Source organism: Puma concolor, chromosome F2, assembly GCF_028749965.1.
Source record: "Puma concolor isolate L17-30 chromosome F2, mPumCon1.1.hap2, whole genome shotgun sequence".
In the NCBI taxonomy this organism is placed as follows: domain Eukaryota; kingdom Metazoa; phylum Chordata; class Mammalia; order Carnivora; family Felidae; genus Puma; species Puma concolor.
In genome coordinates this window covers 64418161-64424961 of record NC_141684.1, presented here as the reverse complement: position 1 = coordinate 64424961, position 6801 = coordinate 64418161, and positions in this window count along the sequence as shown.

Below are 6801 nucleotides of genomic sequence, written 5' to 3'. Positions count from 1 at the left end.
TTCCCACTAAACAAGAGCGCTCTGCATTTGTGGAGAGTGGAGAATTATCTAGGGTCAACTTGACTTGCTGGCTATCTTCAGAAATACACAGAGTGAAAGGTAAAAACCAGACTTTTTCCACTCCCATTTGTTGGTTTACCGACTGATGGTTGACTGAATTCTTGCCTTGCAAAATTACAACTCAATGACCATGTGGATTTTAATAAATGATTTCTGAAACTAAAATGCTTTGGGATTTGCTTAATAACAGGTCAGAAATATAGGTTATTTCAATATGTTGTTCCAAGTAATGACAGATAGATAGATCACCTATTCAAGATCTATTTTCTTTTTTTTAAGATTTTTTAAATACCTTTTATTTTTTTATTTTTATATATATATATTTTTAATGTTTGTTTTCAGAGAGAGAGAGAGAGAGAGAGAGAATGAGGGAGGGGCAGTGAGAGAAGGACACACAGAATCTGAAGCAGGCTTCAGGCTCTGAGCTGTCAGCACAGAGCTGGATGCAGAGCTTGAACTCACAAACTATGAGATCATGACCGGAGCTGAAGTCAGACACTCAACCGGCTGAGCCACCCAGCCACCCCAAAATGCCTTGTAAAAAGCAATGAAAAACATTGCTTGTATTTATTTAAATTGTTGTCTTATATACAATAATTTAAGTAAATATTATATTATAAAGCAGCACAGAACATTAAATTATGAAAACAAATATTCTAATTCTCCCACTTTCATTTTTCAAGATTTTTAAAGAGGAATTGTATATCTCCCCAGATATATGACTATCAAAAAATGTGTGATACATACATCTTATCAAAAGTAAGCCACTTGGTATATTTTCTTTAAAAATTGGCATTCACAATAAACATTTGACAATTTTTCTTCCACATGCAGCTGGAATTATTTAATCATTCTTTTAATAACTGTAATTAATTTTTTTTTATTTTTTTGTTTTTGTATTTTTTTATTTTAATTTTTTTAATTTACCTCCAAATTAGTTAGCATATGGTGCACAATGATATCAGGAGTAGATTCCTTAAGCCCCTTACCCATTTAGCCCATCCCCCCTCCCACAACCCCTCCAGCAACCCTCAGTTTGTTCTCCAGATTTATGAGTCTCTTCTGTTTTGTACCTCCCCGTTTTTATATTATTTTTGCTTCTCTTCCCTTGTGTTCATCTGTTTTGTCTCTCAAAGTCCTCCTATGAGTGAAGTCATATGATTTTTATCTTTCTCTGACTAATTTCACTTAGCACGATACCCTCCAGTTCCATCCATGTAGTTGCAAATGGCAAGATTTCATTCTTCTTGATTGCCGAGTAATACTCCATTGTATATATATACCATATCTTCTTTATCCACTCATCCATCGATGGACATTTGGGCTCTCTCCATACTTTGGCTATTGTTGATAGTGCTGCTGTAAACATTGGGGTGCACGTGCCCCTTCGAAACAGCATACCTGTATCCCTTGGATAAATACCTAGTAGTGCAATCGCTGGGTCATAGGGTAGTTCTATTTTTAATTTTTTGAGGAACCTCCATACTGTTTTCCAGAGTGGCCGCACCAGTTTGCTTTCCCACCAGCAGTGCAAAAGAGATCCTCTTTCTCTGCATCCTCGCCAACATCTGTCGTTGCCTGTGTTGTTAATGTTAGCCATTTTGACAGGTGTGAGGTGGTATCTCATTGTGGTTTTGATTTGTATTTCCCTGATGATGAGCACAGTTGAGCATTTTTTCATGTGTCGGTTGGCCATTAAAGATCTATTTTCTTAATGCTTTGTAAGCATGCATACCAGTTGCCCTCAAATTTAAACTTGTGACTCATTATCCAAGCATTCTAGTTTACCTATATTGACTTCCTAAAAAGATTCCAAACTTCTTTAAAGCAGACAGGAATTCTTTGGTGTCCAGTATCCTCCTACTTCATGCAGTGTGATTGGAGCCACAACGCCATGTTACCTTCCCTGGAATGTTTTCCTCAGATGAATGCCACCTGTCAGGAAATTTCCACTACTATTTAATTATTCATTGAGTCAGTCATTTACAAAACATTTATTAAACACCAAATGTGTGTCGCATACTATTGAATGACCCAGTGATACCAAGATGAATAAGACACGATTAAGTCTTGGTCTCTCCCTCCATAGTGATCACATCCAATCAATCCTGTTTGGCAAGACCAAAGACGTTATCAGAACACATACGCTCATTCACTTGGCATATGTTACTGGATACCTATCATGAGCAAAGTTGATGTGTTTTGAAGTAGAAAAGCAGTTTTATCATGCAAAAGGAATTCAGAAAATGACCCTACTCTAAGATAAGAAACATATCTTCATTTCTCTTACAGACAGCCAGATTTAAAAGTCACGTCCTACCAATTATGGGCCCATCTTACCATTTATGCTTTTGGCTTTGTGGACAGCACTTCTGTGACACTTTAAGTACACACTGATCGACATACTAGTTACTCTGGAATGAGACAGAATGCGTACAAATCAGCATCATTTATTTGGACATTTACTACAGTAATAAGATTCGAAGTATTTTTTAAAAATTCTTTTTAGGGGCGCCTGGGTGGCGCAGTCGGTTAAGCGGCCGACTTCAGCCAGGTCACGATCTCGCGGTCCGGGAGTTCGAGCCCCGCGTCGGGCTCTGGGCTGATGGCTCAGAGCCTGGAGCCTGTTTCCGATTCTGTGTCTCCCTCTCTCTCTGCCCCTCCCCCGTTCATGCTCTGTCTCTCTCTGTCCCAAAAATAAAATAAATAAACGTTGGAAAAAAAAAATTAAAAAAAAAAATTCTTTTTAATGTTTATTTATTTATATTTGAGAGAGAGAGAGAGAGAGAGCACAAGCAGGGGAGGGGCAGAGAGAAAGGGAGACACAGAATCCAAAGCAGGCTCCAGGTTCTGAGCTGTCAGTGCAGAGCCCAACACAGAGCTTGAACTCATGAACCATCAGATCATCATAACCTGAGCCGTAGTCAGATGCTTAACCTACTGAGCCACCCAGGAGCCTCAGTAATAAGATTCAAATAAAACCTCATGGCTCTGATGCTCATGAAATTACAGTTAGCACTTTAATCATCTTTAAAAATAATTGCTTTTTTTCTGTAACAATTTACATTTCAAATTATCACTTCATTGGGATGGCAAAACATAAACAATTTTGTCAGTCCTCCCCTTTCCTAATCCAGGATTCTGTCTAAATGCTGAATTTTGAAAACGATTTGCTAAGAAATCAGCAGAAGACTAAGATGAAATTTATCCTACTGCAGATTTGATATGTTAATCTAAATTCATTTCTATTTATCTAAAAGGATGATTTCTGAAAGACCATAGTCTTTCTTTGTTAATTTTTTGATAATTCTATTTTTTTTTTTTTTGCCATTCGAACTGTATTTTCTCAGAAGGAATAAGATGCCAGCTCTATTCACTTATTTAACATTTTCATGTTATAATCAAGGATTTTAGGAAGTATCAACTACTGTGTTTTGAACCAGTGGGTTTTGTCGTAACCGCCACCATCATTATTGTGCCATTGTGCAGTGATAACCCCGTAAATGAGCTCCTGAGGAGCACACTTCTAAATCACAAACATTATGTTGTTATTGTTTCAAAAGACCCACCAAAGTCCTTACAAATTCTAACAAGTTTCTAGGCACTTCAAGTACATGTAAAGAGCACTAAATCAGTAAGAAAAAGAACATCCCCTATATTTAAAAAAATGGGCCAATGGACATAGAAAATAAATGTCCAGCTTTACAAGTAATGAAAACAATGCAAATTAAATCAAAAATTGTAATTTTTTTTTGCATAGGAAAAATACATTTTTCAAATGGTTACATGCAGTGTTTACAAGGATGTGGGAGAAAAGGAAATCCCTGATATTTGATGGCAGGCAGGTTTATAAATAGATACAGACCTACTTAGGAGAAGTTAGGGAAAAAAATTCAAAAAGTTTAATGTCCTTCAGTCTATAAATTCCACTCCTTGGAATTTATCCCTTAAGACAGGCTGTTAAGTGTGGGGAAACAGACTTTAGGGCAACATTATGGTAACATTAATTATAATAATGTAAACTTGGAAATGAGTTAAGTACCCAATAAAAGAAAACTGATTAGTTTCATCCAATCAATCAATCAATCAATCAATCATGCCAGGAACTGTGTTTTGCTCACTCTTTCTGCCGCCACCTCCAGCAATGCTTCTCATAATGCAGGGATGGGTTCCCATATGACAGCAATGATTGGTATAATCTGCGTGAAGTCAATCTTCATTCTGCTGTGCGTTTTATAACCCACCGCTTCTGTACTGACTCTATTATGAGAGAAGGAGGAGTGGGCTGGATGGTAGAGTTTCAGAATCATTTCTTAATTATAAAATTGTCCTCGGGGCGCCTGGGTGGCGCAGTCGGTTAAGCGTCCGACTTCAGCCAGGTCACGATCTCGCGGTCCGTGAGTTCGAGCCCCGCGTCGGGCTCTGGGCTGATGGCTCGGAGCCTGGAGCCTGTTTCCGATTCTGTGTCTCCCTCTGTCTCTGACCCTCCCCCGTTCATGCTCTGTCTCTCTCTGTCCCAAAAAAAATAAATAAACATTGAAAAAAAAATTTTTTTTAAATTGTCCTCTTGCACGAGGGCTTGAATCCCCTTCCTGTGAACACAACCAAGATGTTACAATGACTCCACCTCCATTGCCAGTCAATTAGCCAGTTTTGCTTTCTTTCTGAAAATGTCCCCCTACTTCTCCTTTTTCCTCCTGGGACTATCTTGTACATCTGTGCTTAAAATAGTTTATTGAAGCATTTGAGGCATGTGGCTGGATTGATGGGAAATAAGGAAGCTTTCCCGGGCCTGATCTGTGATCCTTTCTTGCTCTTGGTTCTCCCTTATTTAGCAGTCTTTACTGTTGATTTGTACCAGGCTTCTGGCTATTCCTCTGTTTTTCCATGTGCACTGACAAATTTTACAGGGTACTAGCTACATAATTGCCCGCTGCTTTTATGAGCTCACTCATAGCATTGTTGGGGCCAGGTGCTTTTCCCAGCTAGCTGTTTTTTTCTTCCTCTTTTTTGCTGTGGGTTTTAGATGTGGTTTCAATTTCTTCCCTAAGGCTTCAGAGGCAGTGTTTCTTTCAGTGTATTTAACTGCCTCATTATTGATCATTTTCCCTGGAATATTTAATATCCTTTTCTAGTGTCTAATGAGTTTGAACCATTCTTTCAGGTGTTTTCTTTTTTAAATATAAATGCCCCTTTGCTTTCAGACGCAGAATTAAAATTTATGGAGTCTGAAACTCTGCATGTCTCAGAAATGACAGCCATCCACTGCTACATGCCCTTTCCCTGAGTCTCATCTGTAATTAGAGAAGCAAATCTAACAAGGATATTTGGAAGAACCTAGAAATGTCATTTTATTGCACCTCAGTGGTCACATTTTTGGTAATTGGTATATATAAATATACAGACCTGCCACATGGGATGTGCCTTGAAGAAAGGGAAAGAAGATTTGCTTAAATAATTGCTCCTTTTGAGGATGAAATGTTAAAGAACACCTTAATCTCTTTTGAACCAACTTAAGGAATCTCTACACCCACGATGGGGCTCAAACTCACAACTCGGAGACCAAGCGTTGCATCCTCTACAGATTGAGCCAGCTGGGTGCCCCTTGAACCAACCATTTTTAAAATCTCCCTTGTTGAATCTTCAAGAACAGAAGCTAGGGGCACCTTAATGGCTCAGTCAGTTAAGCATCTGACTTCGGCTTGTGAGTTTGAGCCCCACGTCAGGTTCTGTCCTGACAGCTTGAAACCTGGAGCCTGCTTTGGATTCTGTGTCTCCCTCTCTCTGCCCCTCCCTCGCTCATGCTCTCTCTCTGTCTCTCTCACTCTCTCAAGAATAAATAAACTTAAAAAAATTTTTTTTAAAAAGAACAGAAGCTGTACTGATTAGCAGAAATTTGCTAAGAATAGATTTAAGGTGTTCTTATCACATACATACACACACACGATGGTAACTATGTGAGAAGATATGCTAATTAGCCCGACTGTAATAATCATTTTAGAGCATATGTATGTCAAATCATCATGTGTACACCTTAACTATATGTACAGTTTTTTAATTTTTAAAATGAAATTAAATAAATAGGAAGGACAGGAAAATGCTTCAATGGATTTCAGAATTGAGAACTTATTGATGGTCTCAAAATGCAATAGTAAGAATATAAAGACAGACTAGTTGCTCAAAATTATGTTAATTTTAAGAGTTAAAGCACAGAGTGAATTTTTAAAGTTTAGTCCTATAAGAACAAAATTTATTTTATAACCTTTGAGAAACATAAAATTTAAAACAAAAAACACTTAGGACATTATAGACCGTCACCCCTTACCAAATAACCCTCAGGAACTTTATAAAAGCATGTATTTGGCTTAAAATCTGATATTTTATACATTTATTTATTTTTGAGAGACAGTGAGAGACAGAGTATTAGTCGGGGAGGGATGGAGAGAGAGAGGGAGACACAGAATCCAAAACAGGCTCCAGGCTCTGAGCTGTCAGTACAGAGCCTGACGTGGTGCTTGAACTCACAAACCATGAGATCATGACCTGAGCCGAAGTCAGACGCTTAACTGACTAAGCCACCCAGGAGCCCCTAAAATCTGATATTTTAGAATGTGTATGACATTCCTTTATCATGTTCACTATTTTCTAATTTATCTCTTTAATTATTTCCCCGGATCATCAATATTTTGAAGAGTATATGTTTATGCATAAGGAGAAGATGCTAAAAATATTTTATTTAAA